Consider the following 18258-nt stretch of genomic DNA (forward strand, 5'->3'; position numbering starts at 1 on the left):
AGGGTGGGCAGAGCCGCGGAGGCAGGGGGCTGGCGGAGGGGCTGGGGCCGGCAGAGGAACAAACGGACTCACAGGACGTGCAGCAGGCAGGAGAGCCCTCTCCCGACCTGACCGTCACGGAAGCCTCTCAGCCGGTGTCTGAGCTGGGACTGGGACCCAGAGTCCTCAGTCAGGCTCTTCCCTCCGAGGTGGGGAGGCGAGCCCGGGGATCCGCACCTGCCCAGGTGGACTCCGCTGCTGCGTGGCGCCTGCGCTGGGACCCACGTGCGGCTAGGCGGCACCTCCCCGGGCGCCCAGCAGGTGGCGGTGCGCGGCCTCGAATGGCGGCTGGCAGGGCCGGGACGCGGCGGCTCCTCGCAGGGTGCGTTTCCTCCTCCAGCACTGTCTCACCCTGCTCCGTGCTAACCTGCTGAACGGCCCCTGGCCTCTTTCCGCCCTGCCCCCGCCTCCGCAATGCGCCCCCCTTCCCTTCTGCGGTCCCCTGCCTGTCGCCCTCTCACGCTCCAGATTGTGAGCGAGTATCTCCCCACTTTAATACCCTACACCACACCGCGCCCGGCCACAAGACAGCTTTAAAACATACACAACCCTGACGAGGAAACTTGTTCAAAACCAATCACTGCGCTCATCATAAAGGTAAAGAAAGCAAGGAGGTGTGTGTCCACGCACAGGGTAAATGTGGGCTGGGTGTGGGGTTCTAACTTGGAGAGGGCCTGAGGGCAGTGTCAACTCGCATTGCATTGGAGGGAGGCCTTGGCAGGGCCCACGGGGAGAGGCTAGAGAGCCTCCCAGGTGCGGGGCAAGGCATGGGCTATGCTTGGGGGCAGAAACAGACATCTGGGGAGCAATGAGAGGCTTTTGGCTGCAGAGGGGCAGCCGGGAGACCTGCCCCAACCCTCTTCAAGCCCCTGGTCTTGTTTCCTGACATCCCAGGTCGTGTACAAATATCTCCCCTCCTAGAAGCCGAGGTTAAAAAATGGTCGAACCATTAATTACTCAACAGTTTGTTTGGGCAGTACTGTCTGCAGCAGTGGGGTTTTTATACAGCACAAAAATAACAAAACAAAGTTGGAAAGCGAGGGCCACTCTGGATGAACGTCCACCCTTGGCTCATGGTCCAGGCCATCGAGATGTGTGACCATCCTGACAGAGCAGATGACAGAGGTGCTTGTGCCTTTGGTTGGTGGGGAGTGGGTGGAATGTGGCCATTTTTTGGTAGTGGGGTGAACTTGTGAACAGTGTGATCATAATAATGGCTAACAGGTTTTTTTATTCTTTTTTTTGAGATGGCGTCTCACTCTGTAACCCAGGCTGGAGTGCAATGGTGTGATATTGGCTGACTGCAACCTCCGCCTCCTGGGTTCAAGGGATTCTCCTGCCTCAGCCTCCCAAGTAGCTGGGATTACAGGTGCCCACCACCACACCGGCTAATTTTTGTATTTTTAGTAGAGACGAGGTTTCACCATGTTGGCCAGGCTGGTCTCGAACTCCTGACCTCAGGTGATCCACCCGCCTTGGCCTCCCAAAGTGCTTGGATTACAGGCATGAGCCACCGTGCCCGGCTGGCTAACAGTTTATGAGCACTTACCAGCCACTGTCCTATGCCCTCTCGTTGGATGCTCACAATGACCCAATGGGATGACCCTGTCACCATCGTCCATCCCATCTTTCAGAAGTGGACGCTGAGTCATGCTGAAGTTATATAATGCACTCAGCTCACATGGCTGGTAGCATTTGAGGCAGGGATCTGGACACAGACGGCTTGACTCCGGAGCTCCTCTCAACCACAAGCCGATGTCAACAAGCCTCCACCATGAAGGTCCTGAATGATACGAATAAAATAGCATTCGCGGCAGAGTGATCTCCTTGGATCTCCTGAGTGGCCCATTTGGCAGTGGGTATGGCTGGGACAACTATTTGCTAGCTTACTAGAATGTCATCATTCGTGAAGTATCTTCATATACATAATCATATTTGATTCTCCCAGCAGCTCTGTGTGCTGGGCAAAGCAGATATTAGAAACCCCATTTTATAGATGAGGAAAGTGAGTCTTGGAGGCTGTTGAGTGGCTGGCCTGGAAGCTGGCAGTTTCCTGGCAGCTTCGGAAGCTGCAGTCAGGGAGTGGGATTTCAGAATGCAGTTGGAACCTTCGAGAGATGACAAGGCCCAGGGTATGGGTGGCCACGGTGGAACGGAGGTAAAGGTCACCATCCAGGAGGTATGGAAAGGGCTGTGCAGTGCTGGCAGTCCCCCGGACGCCTTGTGCACCTGAGCTGGGGCTGGACTGGGAACCAGCAGAGTCAGGCACCTGCTGCGGGTCAAGCCTGTCGGTAGCTTATTTCAACCACTCTTCACGATTTATCTCGGTTTATCTCCCTCTCCTCAGCCATGCTTTCCAACTTTGTTTTCTGTTATTTTCCTCCGCTTACTGAGGCTGAGTGCTGTGACTTGTGCGAAAGCGTGACTGGCAGAACCCACAACTGTCTGCCTACGATGTTGTTATTTCTGTCCTCTCCAAGGGCCTCTTCTCGGCTTATGTCCTCTGCACACTTGCCCACCGTGGAATCCAGCCCGCTTCTCAAGCCTCACTGTTTAGATTTGGGATGCCAGTTCCTGGGCATGGTTTTAGCTCTGAAATTGGAAAGAAGGACACTTAGCTTAGAAATGTTATGGACAAAATAATTCATGAGGATTTGTAATAGACTGGGGGTGGGGAGGAGCCAAACCAGCGAAGAAGAGGAGGAAATGAGTGACATAAAAATTGGGAGCTTGGGAAGACAATGATAGGGTGGTTAAAAAAGGGAAGGATTTGGTATAAAGAAAATAAGTCCTGTTCGGCAATGTTTGGTGGTGGTGAGACGCTGCTCACAGGGTAGACAGAAGCAGGAAGTGAGGGTGAGAACTAAGGGCCACAGAAGCACACCTGTGAGTCATCGGGGGCCGCATGGAACCCAGGAACCATGCACGCAAAGCCTCGGGGGGCTGCCAGTGCTGGGCTGCCCTTCCCACACCTGCTGGGCAGTGACCTTCACCTCCGCTCACTGTGGCCACCCACGCCCTGGGCCCTGTCATCACTTGAAGGTTCCAACTGCACTCCGAGATCCCACTCCCTGACCACTTCCGACGCCGCCAGGCCTCTCACGCCTCCGTCCCGCCACACCCCCTGACCTCGTCCTGATCTCAGCTCCGTGCACTTTCCTGTGGACACCAGCCACCCCGGGTCCCCATCTCAGGGCCTCCGGACCACAGGGGACATCATCCCAGCCACCCTCTTGCCAGCGCCCTCACATGCCTGGCCCTTTTGTCCTTCCGCCCTGCTCATCCGCAGCACTCAAGCCAGGGATTTACACAGCACCTGTCTCCCCCATCCCATGCTAGCCTCCACACTCTGGTGGGAGAGAGCCCACACCAAGGATGTTTGGTGCCTGCAAAGCCATGGTTCCCAGAGGCAGCTGCTCACCCCATGCTCTCAGCCTCCTCCTCTTCCCAGCATGTATTCCAAATGGGTGACATCTTTTCTGGCAGATGGCTCTGCCTTCTAGTTCACAAAGGAACAGGGCAGGGCGCAGGCATGGACGCCCAGAGCGCTGTGCTCCCCTACCTAGAAATGCATTTTCTTTCTCTTCTTTCTTTCTTTTCTCTCTCTCTCTTTCTTTCTTTCTTCCTTCTTTCCTTCCTTCCTTCCTTCTTTCTTTTTTTTTTTGATGGAATCTTGCTCTGTTGCTCAGGCTGGGGTGCAGTGCCACAATCTTGGCTCACTGCAACCTCTGCTTCCCAGGTTCAAGCGATTCTCCTGTCTCAGCCTCCTGAGTAGCTGGGACTACAGGCACGCGCTACCAGGCCTGGCTAATTTTTGTGTTTTTAGAAGAGACAGGGTTTCACCATGTTGGCCAGGCTGGTCTTGAACTCCTGGCCTTGTGATCCGCCTGCCTCAGCCTCCCAAAGTGCTGGGATTACAGGTGTGAGCCACTACACTCGGCCTGGAAATGCATTTTCTATGTGTGACCACTGTGCCAAGTGCCTTGTGGCTGTGTTATCTCATTCATCCTTGTGCCAACACCCCTTTATTCTCATTTTGCAGGTGAGGAACTTGGGGCTCAGTGAGATGGAGTGACTTTGACCTGCCTGATATTCCACAGCCAGCAGGTAGGAAAACGAGGGGTTTCACATGTGTGCCCTGAGTCCACACAGCCAGGTACCAGGCTTGGTGCCAAGAATAGAACCACAAGCTGGACAGACAACGTTCGTACCCTCATGAAGCATATGTTTTAGGACAGACAGGCAACAAACAAGGAAATAAGTGACTCCACTGAATAATTACAGACTGTGTAGGTGTCAGCAAAGGGAGACACAGAGTTCAATGACCCAGAATGCAGAGCACTCTGGCTTAGGTGGGGGGGTCAGCGGAGACCCCAGCAGGAGAGTCACGTCCTCTCTCGCTAGCCACCTGTCCCTTGCTATCCACCTCCACCTGTTCAAGGGCTGCCCACTCATCTGTGCTCGGGATGCCAGCATTAGCAAAGCATCTCAGCTTCATTGTGGGCAAGTAGCCTTGGTATAGATGATGAGCTCAGGGGACTGAGGCCTAGAGGTAGAGAGGTTGTAGGGGTATTTGTGGGGTCAGTCATCTAGGGATGAAATGGGTCCTTAAAGAGAAAACCAGGGGATGGGCGCAGTGGCTCATGCCTGTAATCCCAACACTTTGGAAGGCCAAGGTAGGCAGATTGCCTGAGGTCAGGAGTTCGAGACCAGCCTGGCCGACATGGTGAAACCCCATCTCTACTAAAAATACAAAAATTAGCTGGGGGTGGTGGCGGGTGCCTGTAATCCCAGCTACTCGGGAGGCTGAGGTGGGAAAATCACTTGAATCTGGGAGATAGAGGTTGCAGTGAGCCAAGATGGTGCCACTGCACTCCAGCCTGGGCAACAGAGTGAGACTCCATCTCAAAAAAAAAGAAAAAGAGAAAACCATGGTTTGGGTCACCAGCCTTGGATGGGTGCCTCAGGTGGGTCCCTCCCTCTTTGGAAGATGGCCTGGGCCACAATGGAGGCAGGTTAGTTCAATTCCTGTCAACAAATAGTCGGTGAGCATCTTGTCCCAGCTGGGACTCCCTAGGATGTGGAGGATAGAGAATTTGGGTGTAGGAAGTTTATTGGGAAGTTCTCTCGGTATCACAGTGGAGAGTAAAGGAAGCGGGATTGGGCAGGGGGAGAAGCTGAATGTTTGATGGTGACAGTGGGTGGATCAGTCTTAATGAGTGGCTGTCCATGCCAGCGGGCTCATGCACGGCTTCAATCCTTGCCACTGTAGCCAATCGATTCATGAGAACATTGTGTCTGCTCCCTGGGGGCCAAGGACAAAGGCTGGTGGCTAACGCCATTGTTGGTTGTTGAATGCCTCTTCTGTGTTGGACGCTCCCCGGTGCGCATGAACCTGTGACGTAAAGATATTTTTTTCTTCTTGCCCATTCTCTTCGTTCATTCACACCTTCTTTCTCCTCAAGATCTGATTCCCAATCTTCAGGCTTCTGACCACGCTATCTGCCACTGTTCATGAATCTCTATATACTCCAACCTTGGGCCACCTCTCTTTCCTTGTGAAATAGATGACCAGCTCAACCCTTGAAACTCTGTCCCTTAAGATTTCAACTTATTGCTGCTTTCAAAGCCATCCCTGGATGGGGCTGCAATCCAGCCACATTCCACTTTTGGCTTGTGCCTGCAGGCCGAGTGTGGTCGTCAGAACAGTCTCCCAAAGAGGTCCCTATCCTAAGAGCTGGCACCTGCGAATACGTTAAATTACAAGGTAGGGGGTGGATTCAGGTTGCTCATCAGCTGATCTTGAAGTGGGAGATTATCTTAAGTTATCTGGGTGGGCCCAATGTAATCACAGGGATCTTATAAAAAAAAGAAGGAGGCAGGAGAGTTCATGTTAGAGATAGAAAGGAGATGTGATAATGAAAGCAAAGAACCAGAAGGATGGCAGTGTGAGAAAGACTCAGCCCTTCAGCCCTGTGTGGCTGGCTTTGAAACTGGAGGAAGAAGCCACGAGCCAAGGAGTGTGGACGCCTCTGAAGGTAGAAAAGACAGGGAAACATTCTCCCCTAGAGTCTCCAGAAGGAGCTGATGGGCCGGGTGAGGTGGCTCACACCTGTAATCCCAGCACTTTGGGAGGCCGAGGTGGGTGGTTCACCTGAGGTCAGGAGTTTGAGACCAGTCTGGCCAACATGGCGAAACCCAGTCTCTACTAAAAATACAAAAATTAGCCGGGCGTGGTGGCATGATCCTGTAGTCCCAGCTACTCGGGAAGCTGAGGCAGGAGAATCGCTTGAACTTGGGAGGTGGCGGCTGCAGTGAGCCAAGGTCACACCATTGCACTCCAGCCTGGGCGACAGAGTGAGACTCCATCTCAAGAAAAAAAAAAAAAAGTTGCTGATGGACACCTTGATTTTAGCCCAGTGAGACCCATTTCGGTCTTCTGAACCCCAGGACAGTAAGATATTAAATGTGTGTTGTTTCAAGCCACTAAATTTGTGAGTATTTGTTACTGCAGCCGCCAGGAACTAGTACACCAAGCAATTCCATCTGTGAACCAAGCCTGCCCTTTTTCCTTCTTCCTGTGATCCTAAGGCACTCCCACCTGGTGGCCACAGGTGAGCTTAGGGACACGTACCAGTGCAATGGAGGTGGATGATGTGAGTTTGGGCCACTGGCTTTTGTGACTTGCTTCTGCCCTCTGGCCTTGCCAGTTCTCAGTCCCAGATGTGCCACTTCCGTCCTCTGGTGAATTGCTGCAGCACCTGGAAAGGTGTGATAGAATCCAGCTTGTCATGTGCAGTACTGGTCACATGGACCCTTGACATCATGGTCAGGGTCTCCATATCTACCAGGGCTTGGTTAGCATGACAGGAGCTTGTTTTCTTTAAAAGTTTGCTGACTGGGGCTAGCACAGTGGCTCACGTCTGTAATCCCAGCACTTTGGGAGGCCGAGGCAGGTGGATCACTTGAGGTCAGGAGTTTGAGACAAGCTGGCCAACATGGTGAAATCCCATCTCTACTAAAAACACAAAAATTAGCCCGGCACGGTGGCACATGCCTGTAATCCCAGCCACCCCAGAGGCTGAGGCGGGAGAATCGCTTGAACTCGGGAGGCAGAGGCTGCAGTGAGCCGAGATCATACTACTGCACTCCAGCCTGGGTGACAGAGCGAGACTCTTGTCTAGAAAACAAAAGAAGTTTGCTGACTGTGGGTAAACGTACTCAGTGGCACGATCAAGGAGTTTTGGAGCACTTCCGTCACCCCTAGTATTTCCATTTGTGGTCTATTTGCAGTGTGTCCTGTGGTCATTTGCCAAATATCCCTGTTCCTACTCCCAGCTCTAGGCAAATACAAATCTACTGCTTGCCTGTATCGTTTTTGGTCTTTTCTAGGGATTTCATATAAATGTAATCATATGCTATGTAGTCTTTTTTGTCTGCTGTCTTTCCTTTATCGTAATGCTTTCTAGGTATATCCATGTCACAAGCATCTCTCCACTCTGACAATCAGAACTCCGATGTCTCCTAGCCCTGTGTGAGCCCCGGGAATTGTGAAGGTTACAGTTTCCTGACAGTTGTTCTTTGTCTTGTTCTGTGGACTCTCCCCCAGCGCACGCACAGTTTAATATTTAGTCCGAGACCCAAGCAGATGCCTATCTGATTTCTGGAGTTCATTCTCCGCAAAGCTTCCACCTCCGGAAATTCCAGCCACTTCGATTTGCAATCTGTGATCTCTGCCTCCCTAATTCATTGAGATTGTCTTGCTATCCTGGGCCCCTGCTTTCTGTGCTGTGATGTGGAACGTGAGTCCAGGCAGAAAGGCTGGGCGATCATAAAGATCACCTCGTTTATTTCTTTCTCTCAGGGATCCCAGTCCTATTCTTCCTGTTAATCAACGTCTGAGAAAGGGTTCTGTTTCCCGTATATTTTGCTCAGTTTTTTTGTTGTTTGAGGCAAGAGGGCAAGTCTGCCACGAGTTATCCTTCATGACCATTATTGTTGTTGGATTTTTTTTTTTTTTTTTTTTTTGACAGAGTCTCGCTCTGTCGCCAGGCTGGAGTGCTGTGGCACGATCTCGGCTCACTGTAACCTCCGACTCCCTGGTTAGAGCGATTCTCCTGCCTCAGCCTCCCGAGCAGCTGGGATTACAGACGTGAGCCACCACGCCCAGCTAATTTTTGTATTTTTAGTAGAGACGGGGTTTCACCATGTTGGCCAGGATGGTCTCGATCTTCTGACCTCGTGATCTGCCCGCCTCAGCCTCCCAAAGTGCTGGGATTACAGGTGTGAGCCACTGTGCCCAGCCCTGGATTTTTTTTTTCATGATCTATTATTCATACACAATCAAATTCACCTTTTATTTTTTGTTAAATTAATTAATTAATTATTTTTTGAGATAGAGTCTCGCTCTGTCATCCAGGCTGGAGTAGTGGCACGATCACAGCTCACTGCAGCCTTGATCTCCTGGGCTCAAGCAATCCTCCTGCCTCAACCTCCCAACTAGCTGAGACTACAGGCATGTGCCACCATGCCCAGCTAATTTTTAAATTTTTTCTGGAGACAGGGTCTCACTATGTTGCCCAGGCTGGTCTCAAACTCCTGGCCTCAAGCTGTCCTTCCATCTCGGCCTCCCAAAGTGCTGGATTACAAATGTAAGCCACCAGCATGTATGTGCCCAGAGGGTAACTGTATACAGGTAACCACCATCACCATCATGAGAGAGAACAATTCCCTTCCCCTGGCCAGTTTCCTCCTGTTCCTTCACACCCCATCCTCTCCCCTCTCCAACCCCATGCAACTACTTATCTGTTATCACTATAATTTTTTTGTTTGTTGGTGTGTTTTTTTTGTTTGTTTGTTTCATTTTTTTGAGACAGAGTCTCCCTCTGTTGCCCAGGCTGGAGTGCAGTGGTGCAATCTTGGCTCACCGAAACCTCTGCCTCCCAGGTTTAAGTGATTCTCCTGCCTTAGCCTCCCAAGTAGCTGGGATTATAGGTGCCCGCCACAATACCTGGCTAATTTTTTGTATTTTTAGTAGAGATAGGGTTTCACCATGTTGGCCAGGCTGGTCTCGAACTCCTGACCTCAAGTGATCCACCCACCTTGGTCTTCCATGTTATCACTATAGTTTTGTCTTTTCTATAATTCCATATAAATGAAGTTATACAGTACACAGTCTCTTGTGCTTGATGTCCTTCATTCAGCATGATGTTTTTGAGACTCACCCACATTTTTGCATGTGTTAGTATTTTGTTTCTTTTTATTGCTGAGCAGCATTTTATTATATGGCTGTATCACAATTTGCTTGCCCATTCACCGGGTGATGGACATTTGGGTTGCTTCTGTTTTGGGCTATTATGAATAATGTTACTATAAGGATTCATGTACATGTTTTGTGTAGACATACGTGGAAATGAGGGGACATGTTGTAAATGTATGTTTAGCTTTTGTTTTTTTTGAGACAAGGTCTCCAGGCTGGAGTGCAGTGGTGCCATCATAACTCACTATAACCTCAAACTCCTGGGCTCAAGCAATTCTATTGCCCCAGCTTCCTGAATAGCTGGGACTACAGGTGTGCACTACCACGCCCAGCTAATTTTTAAATTTTTTTGTAGAGACAGGATCTCCCTATGTTGCCCAGGCTGGTCTTGAACTCCTGGGCTCAAATAATCCTCCTGTCTTGGCCTCCCAAAGTGCTGGGATTACAGGTGTGAGTCACTGTGCCTGGCAATGTTTAGTTTTTAAAGGTATTGCCATACTGTTTTGCAAAGTGGCCATACCAATTTGCACTCCAACTAGCAATGTGTAAGAGTTCCAGTTACTCTAGGCCTGGCGCGGTGGCTCATGCGTGTCATCCCAGCACTTTGGGAGGCCGAGGTGGGTGGATCACCTGAGGTCAGGAGTTGGAGACCAGCCTGCCTAACATGGTGAAACCCTGTCTCTACTAAAAATACAAAAATTAGCCATGTGTGGTGGCAGGCACCTGTAGTCCCAGCTACTTGGAAGGCTGAAACAGGAGAATCACTTGAACCCGGGAGGTGGAGGTTGCAGTGAGCCGAGATCGTGCTACTGCGCTCCAGCCTAGGCGACACAGTGAGACTCTGTCTTAAAAAAAAAAAAGTTCCAGTTACTCTAATCCTCAGTGACACTCATAAACTTTATTTTTTCTAATTGGTGTATATTGATAGCTTATTGATTTCCTATTAGAATTAACTTTGCATTTTGGTCAAACCCATATTTCTGGTAAGACTATCAAAATGTCAGGTATATTCCACTACCTGACGGGCCATTTAAATAAATATGGACAGATTTCATTCAAATGTCATCCTCAGTGCCTGTTTTCTGGTTGTAGAAAAGCTTTCCCATGCAAGAGGGCTGATGTTATGACGGTGGCTCATTATGCTGCAGTGTATTTTCTCCAGGTAAAGAAAGCTTTTCGTGGTTCACTGACTGAGGAAAATCAACCCCTCCACAATCTAGAACCTGAAGACTGGATCTTCTGAGAACATCAGAAATAGACTGCCTTTGCCATCCACACTACAGCAAAACTCTGGGACCTTGAACTTTGGGTTCATAATCTCACAACCCAAAAGGTTCCCTCCACACTCCTGGAACTGTATACCCATTGGAAACTTTAAGGTAACACTAACCAGGGAAGTGTCTCCCCAGAACATGACATTCTTGATGTGAACAGCTTTTCCCCAAGATCATGAATCAAGATTTCTCTACTATCAGGAGACTATTAATCTTTCAAATTTTTCCCCCTTGCTTATGCCTCCATGAGCAATAGAGGTGAAGTCGGGGTCAGTTGTGTGTACTCATGGGGTATACTTTTATTTGTGAAGGATTTTGCAGCCAGCCTTGTACATGGATAACCTTATGGTTTGACAGATGGAAGATGAAGGCCCAATGTAGGTGAGAAATTTGAATGGTATATTATGTTCCCTCATAATCAGTCAGAAGGACAACATGGGTCTACTCCTGTTTACCCACCTCATGGGTTAAAGAAAACATTGCCAGGAGGTCTTCACTCTTCTAGAAGGGCATCATTTGTTAGGTCCTTTTTGCATGGTTTGGAGTAAATGAGGCAATGATTAGAAATGTATCCCTCATGAGAGGCCCCACAGCAGATTCTACCGTAAAGCCTGTGGTTACGCAACGGACTTTAAATTCTTTTGGGAAAGTTATGCTAAATAATAGAATTTCTCTAGATTTCTTACTGGCTAAACAGAAGTATCTATAGAGCTCCTGGCACTTGTTGCCCATGGCAAAATACATAACATCTGGTATTATAGAGATTCAGTTCTAGGGGATTAACAAAGAGAGTGCTCAGTTAAAGTGAGTAGACTCTTTAGCTCATTCTTTGATCCTTTGATCTATTTGATTTTAGCTTGTTTGGTTTATGGGGACCTTGGCTAAGGAGCATACTCCAAACTCTTGGTATTATCTTTCTGATATTCATAATCATCGTTTCCCTGGTGTGCTGTCTTCTCTTAAAAGTTTTAAATGTCTGCATGCAGCCATCTCTAGAATGTCAAATGGTCTCTCTTCAGGTGGAATGACAAGAGCTGAAAGAAATGTGTGGCCATGAGGGCACCATAACCTATGAATGACGTGCTGAGACCAGAAGCCCAAAATGATGGTAACTGAGAGTGGCAGTAAGGCCCTACGTTTTGGTCACACTCTCACCTAAGTGAGAACGTGACCAAAAGGGGAGAATTTTAAAAGAAAATTATGGGAGGCCATTGTTTTGGACTGAGCTCCTGCACTAAGCCCCAATAGACCAGAACAAACCAAAATGGAGTTACTCATGCTAAATGTGATGTAATCAAACTAAGACTTTCATGAAACACATAGATCCTAGAAAAGACCTGATTTTATCTTTTTCCTGTGAACAGGACATTCCAGGATGTACCCTCTACTCTAACCTTTACAAAAAAGTAACCTGAAGTCCTTGTTCCCAACTTACAAAACCCACTGTTTTGCTGTTTCCCAGTGGGTTCCAAGACTAACTAAGTACATTTATGATGGTGATAGTAACATCAATGACAAAGTTTTGGTCAATCTCTCAAAATTGAGAGGATGACCGAAAGAGGGGAATTGTTAAGTTTAATCTAAAGCTACCTCCTTACGTATTTTAAGTTCGGCCTAAGGGTTTCTCTGTACATCGTCAACTAAAACGTCTCTTAAAAGTTTTAAATGTCTGCATGCAGCCATCTTAGTTTGATTACATCACATTTAGCATGAGTAACTCCATTTTGGTTTGTTCTGGTCTATTGGGGCTTAGTGCAGGAGCTCAGTCCAAAACAATGGCCTCCCATAATTTTCTTTTAAAGTAAGTAGAGTCGTGTGCCTACTAATGTGCCAATCACTGAGTTTTAACCAATCAAAGGCAGCCAACTGTTCAAACCATGTCCAAATAAGGCAAACGCTGAGCTGTAACCAGTCCAGCTGTTTCTGTCCCTCACTTCCATTTTCTGTCACTTTTGTCTGTCCATAAATCTTCTTCCACCATGTGGCTATGCTGGTGCCTTTGAGCCTACTGTGGCTCAGGAGGCTCTTCAATTCACGAATCATTCTTTGCTCAATTCAATTCAGTTTAATTCAGCTAAAGTTTTGCTTTTAACACTTTATTAGTGTGTGTTTATTTCTGGGCTCTATATTCTGTTCTCTCGATCTACATGACAATTTCACACTATCTTGATAACTGTAGTTTTATAGTATCTTGAAATCAAATAGTTTAAGGCCTTCAACTTTGTTCTTTTTCAAAATTGTTTTGGATATTCTGGGTCCTTTGCCTTTTTGTATAAATTTAAGATCAGATTTTCAAAATCTTTTCACAAAGCATGTTAAAATTTTAATTGGAATTATACCAAATGGATAGGTCAATTTGAAGAGGACTTACATCTTAACAATATTGAGTATTCCAACTCACAAACATGATGTATCTTTCCATTGAAATAGGTCTTTTTCAACTTCATTTTGTAATGGTTTGTGTTTCTCACTGCACAGGTCTTGTATATCTTTCATGAAATATAGTGCTGGATATTTTTCATATATTAACCTGTATCTTGCAAACTTGCTACATTCACTTATTAGTTTTAATAGTGTTTTTATAAATTCATTAGGACTGTCTATATACACTTTTTTCCCCCCAATTTGTTTGTCTCTTATTTCTTTTTCCAGCCTTGGCTAGGACCTTCAGTAAAATACCGAAGATAGTGATGGCAGACATCTTTGCCTTGTTCTTGATCTTATTTGAAAGCTGAGTCCTTCACCATTGAGTATGATATGAGGTGTAAATTTTGGTTTGTTTTTGTTTTGTAGACGCTCTCAATCGGGTTGTGAAAGTTCCCTTCTATTTCTAATTTTCTGGAAGTTTTTATTGAGAGGGTATTGAATTTTATCAAATGCTTTTCCCCATATCTATTGAAATGATCATACACTTTTCTTTTTTATTCTATTAATATGGTGAATCATATTGATTCACCAAACTTTTAAATCATTTTAGAAGTTAAACTAATCTTGAATTCCCCAAATACACCCCACCTGGTCTTGATGCCTTATTCTTTCTATAGATGGTTTGATTTAATTTGCTAATATTTTGTTAAGGATTTTTGTGTCTATGATAGTTAGGAATATTGGTCTGCAGAGATTTTTTTTTTTTTTTGAGATGGAGTCTTGCTCTGTTGCCCAGGCTAGAGTGCAGTGGCATGATCTTGGCTCACTGCAACTTCTGCCTCCCAGGTTCAAGAGGTTCTCTTGCCTCACCCTCCCGAGTAGCTGGGATTACAGGTGCCCACTACCATGCCCAGCTAATTTTTGTATTTTTAGTAGAGATGGGGTTGCACCATCTTGGCCAGGCTAGTCTCGAACTCCTGACCTCATGATCCACCGACCTTGGCCTCCCAAAGTGTTGTGATTACAGGGGTGAGCCACCGCGCCCGGCCTGTCTGCAGGGATTGTGTGTGTGTGTGTGTATATATATGTGTGTGTGTGTGTGTAAAGCTTTTGCCTGGTTTTAGAGTCAGAGTAATAATAGCCTTGTATAAAATAAGTTAGGAAGTGTTCCCTCTCTCTTTTCTGAAAGAGTTTGTGTAGAATTGGTGTTGTTTCTTCCTTAAATGAGGGATAGTATTTATCATTGAAGCCATGTCAGCCTGGGGTTGCTTTATGGGAAGGTTTTTATTTATAAGTTCAATTTATTTAATTGATTATCAGACTGTTTAAGTTTTGTATTTTTTCTTGAATGAGTTGGTAATTTGTGTCTTTTAGGGAATTTGACCATTTCACATAGGTTTTGTGAAACTTTATTATTATAAAGTTGTTCACAATATGCCCTTTTTATTATTTTCTGTTTGTTTTTGTTTTCAAGATGCAGTCTTGCTCTGTTGCCCAGGTTGGAGTGCAGTGGTGCAATCTCGGCTCACTGCGACCTCTGCCTTCCAGGTTCAGGCTATTCTCCTGCCTCAGTCTCCCAAGTAGCTGGGATTACAGGTATGCACCACCACGCACAAATAATTTTTGTATTTTTAGTAGAGACAAGGTTTCGTCATGTTGGGCCAGGCTGGTCTTGAATTCCTGACCTCAAGTGATCCACCCACCTCGGCCTCCCAAAGTGCTGGGATTACAGGCATGAGCCACCTAGCCTGGCCCTTTTATTTTTAAATTGAGATACGGTCTTGCTCTGTCACCTAGGCTGGAGTGCAGTGGTACGATCACAGCTCATTGCAGCCTTGACCTCTTGGGCTTAAGCAATCCTCCCACCGCAGCCTCCTGAGTAGCTGGGACTACAGGTGTGCACCACCACAACCAGCAAATTTTTTTTTTTAACTTTTTAGCAGAGACAGGGTCTTGCCACATTGCCCAGGCTGGTCTCAAACTCCTGAGCTCAAGCAATCTTCCCGCCTTGGCTTCCCAAAATGCTGGGATTGCAAGTGTGAGCCACCACACCCAGCCTATTATTTATTTATTTATTTTTTGAGATGAAGTCTGGCTCTGTCCAGGCTGGAGGGCAGTGGCTCAATCTCGGCTGACTGCAACCTCTGCCTCCCAGGTTCAAGCAATTCTCCTGCCTCAGCCTCCCGAGTAGCTGGGATTACAGGCATCCACCACCATGCCTGGCTAAGTTTTGTATTTTTAGTAGAGACAGGGTTTCACCGTGTTGGCCAGGCTGGTCTTGAACTCCTGACATCAGGTGATCCACCTGCCTTGGCCTCCCAAAATGCTGGGATTACAGGCATGAGCCACCGCGCCTGGCTGATAATATCTAATATTTAATCAGTGTTTATTCCATTATACTTTATTGTAATTATTGATATGATTGGGCTGGGTCTATCATTTTATTTATATTTATGTATTTATTTAGAGACAGGGTCTCACTCTGTTATCCAGGCTGGAGTGCAGTGGCACAATCACAGCTTACTGCAGTCTTGCCCTCCAAGCAAGGGATCCCCCAACTTCAGCCTCCCAAGTAGCTGGGACTAAGGCCTGCACCACCATACCTGGCTAAGTTTTAAAAAAATTTTTTTAGAGATGGGGTCTCACAATGTTGCCCAGGATGGTCTTGAACTCCTGAGCTCAAGTGATCCTCTTGCCTTGGGCTCCCAAAGTGCTGGGGTTACAGGTATGAGCCACCACACCTGGCCTTTGTTTTCTGTTTGTCTTCTCTGTATTCCCCCTTTCAGTTCCTCTTCTTTTTTCTCACTTGAATGCTTTTCAGAATTACATTTTGATTTTCCCATTAGCCTCTTAGCTATAATTCCTTATATTTTTTAATGGCTACCCTAAGGAATGTAATATACAATGAACTTACAGGTCAGTATCCCCCTCTGTCCTTTGTTATTGTTGTTACATGTAATACATCTACATACATTATACACCTCACATGAATATGCTTAATTTTTGCTATGAACCATTATATGGTTTATAAAACAAATGAGAAGAAAAATGCAAATGGGAAAAATTATTTGTATTTACCCAGCTATTTACCATGTCTAATACTTGTCAGCTTTTCTGAGGATTTGAGTTTCCATCTGATATAATTTCCCTCAGCATGAAGAAGTTCCTTTAGCATTTCTCGTGGTACAGTTCTGTTGGTGAGGCCATCTCTTAGTTTTATTTTATCTGAACATGTCTTTATATTGTTTTTATTCTAGAATAATATTTTTTCTGGATGTAGAATTCCTGATTGATAGTTTTTTTTTTCCTTCAGGAGGTTACAAATGTTCCACTATCTTCTGGACTCCATGGTTTCTGATAAGAAGCAGTCATGAATCAATAATTGTTTTTCTGTGTATGTCATTTTTATGTTGATGCTATCAAGATGTTTGTTTGCTCTCTTTCTTTGACTTTCACTAGTGTGATGTGTCTTAGCATAGGCTTCTTTATGTTGATTTTGTTTGATGTTAGTTTAGCATCTTATATTTGCAAGATTCCACCTTTCACCAAATTTGGAAAATTTTGGCTATTATTTCTTCAAATACTTTTTTTGGGGGATCCTGTTTTCTCTTTCCTGCCCTTCTAGCCTTGCAATTACACTAATATTTGAAAATCTGATATCCTCTAACAGGTCCCTGAGATTCTTTCTCTTTGTTGTTTAAAATATATATATTTTTTAGGCCAGGTGCTCATACTTGAACTCCTGGCCTCAAGTGATCTGCCTGCCTTGGCCTCCCAAAGTGTTGGGATTACAGGCGTGAGCCATCATGTCCAGCCCTTTTTAATCATTTCTATTTCTCACTGAGATTGATCATTTTCTCTCTTGAGGTTTTTATTCACTGAAGTCATGTTTTGTTTTACCTCATTTAATTTAGTTACAATCGTTGCTTTAAAATCTGTCAGTTCTCACATCTAGTTCATCTCATGGATGGATTTGATTTTCTTTTCTCTTGAGAATGTTCTCTAATTTCATATTTGTATTTCAGGTAACTTTTGGATTGTATTTTGATACTATTAATAGTAAGCTGTGGGGATTCTGGATTCTGTTATTTTCCTCTGTGGAGTGTTGTTTCCTTTGTTTTCATAGACAATTTTCTTATGTGGGCTTGGGCTGAAAACTCTATTTCTTCAGGGGCAGTTCCAGTTTTGCGTCAGATCTTTTGTATTTAGTTGAGCTGCTTTGGGTCTACACCACATGATAAGGTTTATTAAGTGGGCAGTCAGCTATACGGATATAATTAATTTGGGGATCCCCTCTATCTTGGTGCATTTCCTGCTGCTTATAACAGAATATCTGAAACTGGGTAATTTATAAAGAAAAGAAATTTATTTCTTACAGTTACGGAGGCTGAAAAGTCCAAAATTGAGGGGCTGCATTTGGCGAGAGCCTTCTTGCTGAAGGGGACTCTCTCCAGAGTCCCAAGGCAGTGCAGGGTATCACATAGTGAGGGGGCTGAGGGTACTAGCTCAGGTCTCTCTTCCTCTTCTTATAAAGCCACCAGACCCACTCCCAAGATAACCAATTAATCCATTATTCTATGAATAGATTAATCCATTCATGAGGACAGCTCTCATGAACCAGTCACTCCTTAAAGGCCCTACCTGCCAATACCGCCACACTGGGGATTAAAATCTCAACATGAGTTTTGGACGGGAGAAACACTCAAACCACAGCACCCTCTCTGGCTCTTTCTCTTTTGGGATTTTTCCCATTCTCTTCAGTGTTCACATTTTCATACATTTACTTTTATGTTTCCCCAGGCCAGAAAGAATGCAGAGTTTTGCACATGTGCCCCCAACCATTGCTGTGCACATCCACGTGCTACAATTAGTCCCAGGCTAAAAGCTACGTAGATGTGAACCTACTTGTATAGCTCCCCATCTCCCTTCCTCCAAGTGAGGAGGCGCTCCTCATCAGAGTCTGCGTCTGTTCACTCTCAAGCCCTTCAGGTGGTGGTTTTTTGTAGTATAGCTAGGTTTTATGATTATTTACTATGGGGTACATAAGTGTGGGGGTCACCAAGTAGGGTCTTTGTCCATCTTACCCAGAAGTGGAAGCTTGTCATGAATTGGTCCGCAGAGCACTTTGAATAGTCCTGGCCTAAACCACTGTCTCAATGATGGCCCCATTCAGAATGGCATTTGCAAGTTTCTCTTCCATAGTTTTCTACCAGATGTTTATAAGTAAGGTTCAATACCAGATAATGTCAAAACTAATAGAGGAGTTCCCAGTTCAGGCAGAGGGAGCACAGAGTGCCAATAATATCCAAATCTTGTTTG

At 46.1% G+C, this 18258-nt stretch overlaps 1 long non-coding RNA gene across 1 annotated transcript; it reads right to left on the minus strand.

Moving 5' to 3' along the window:
* Nucleotides 1–1019: 1019 nt before the first annotated feature.
* Nucleotides 1020–6800, minus strand: LOC129138478 (uncharacterized). The gene is made up of 2 exons (XR_008541766.2): nucleotides 6674–6800; nucleotides 1020–2631 (listed from the first exon to the last, which is right to left on the minus strand). It is a non-coding gene; the product is annotated as an uncharacterized LOC129138478 (long non-coding RNA).
* Nucleotides 6801–18258: the final 11458 nt, after the last annotated feature.

This window comes from Pan troglodytes, chromosome 23 (genome assembly GCF_028858775.2).
Source record: "Pan troglodytes isolate AG18354 chromosome 23, NHGRI_mPanTro3-v2.0_pri, whole genome shotgun sequence".
NCBI classification, from domain to species: Eukaryota; Metazoa; Chordata; class Mammalia; order Primates; family Hominidae; genus Pan; species Pan troglodytes.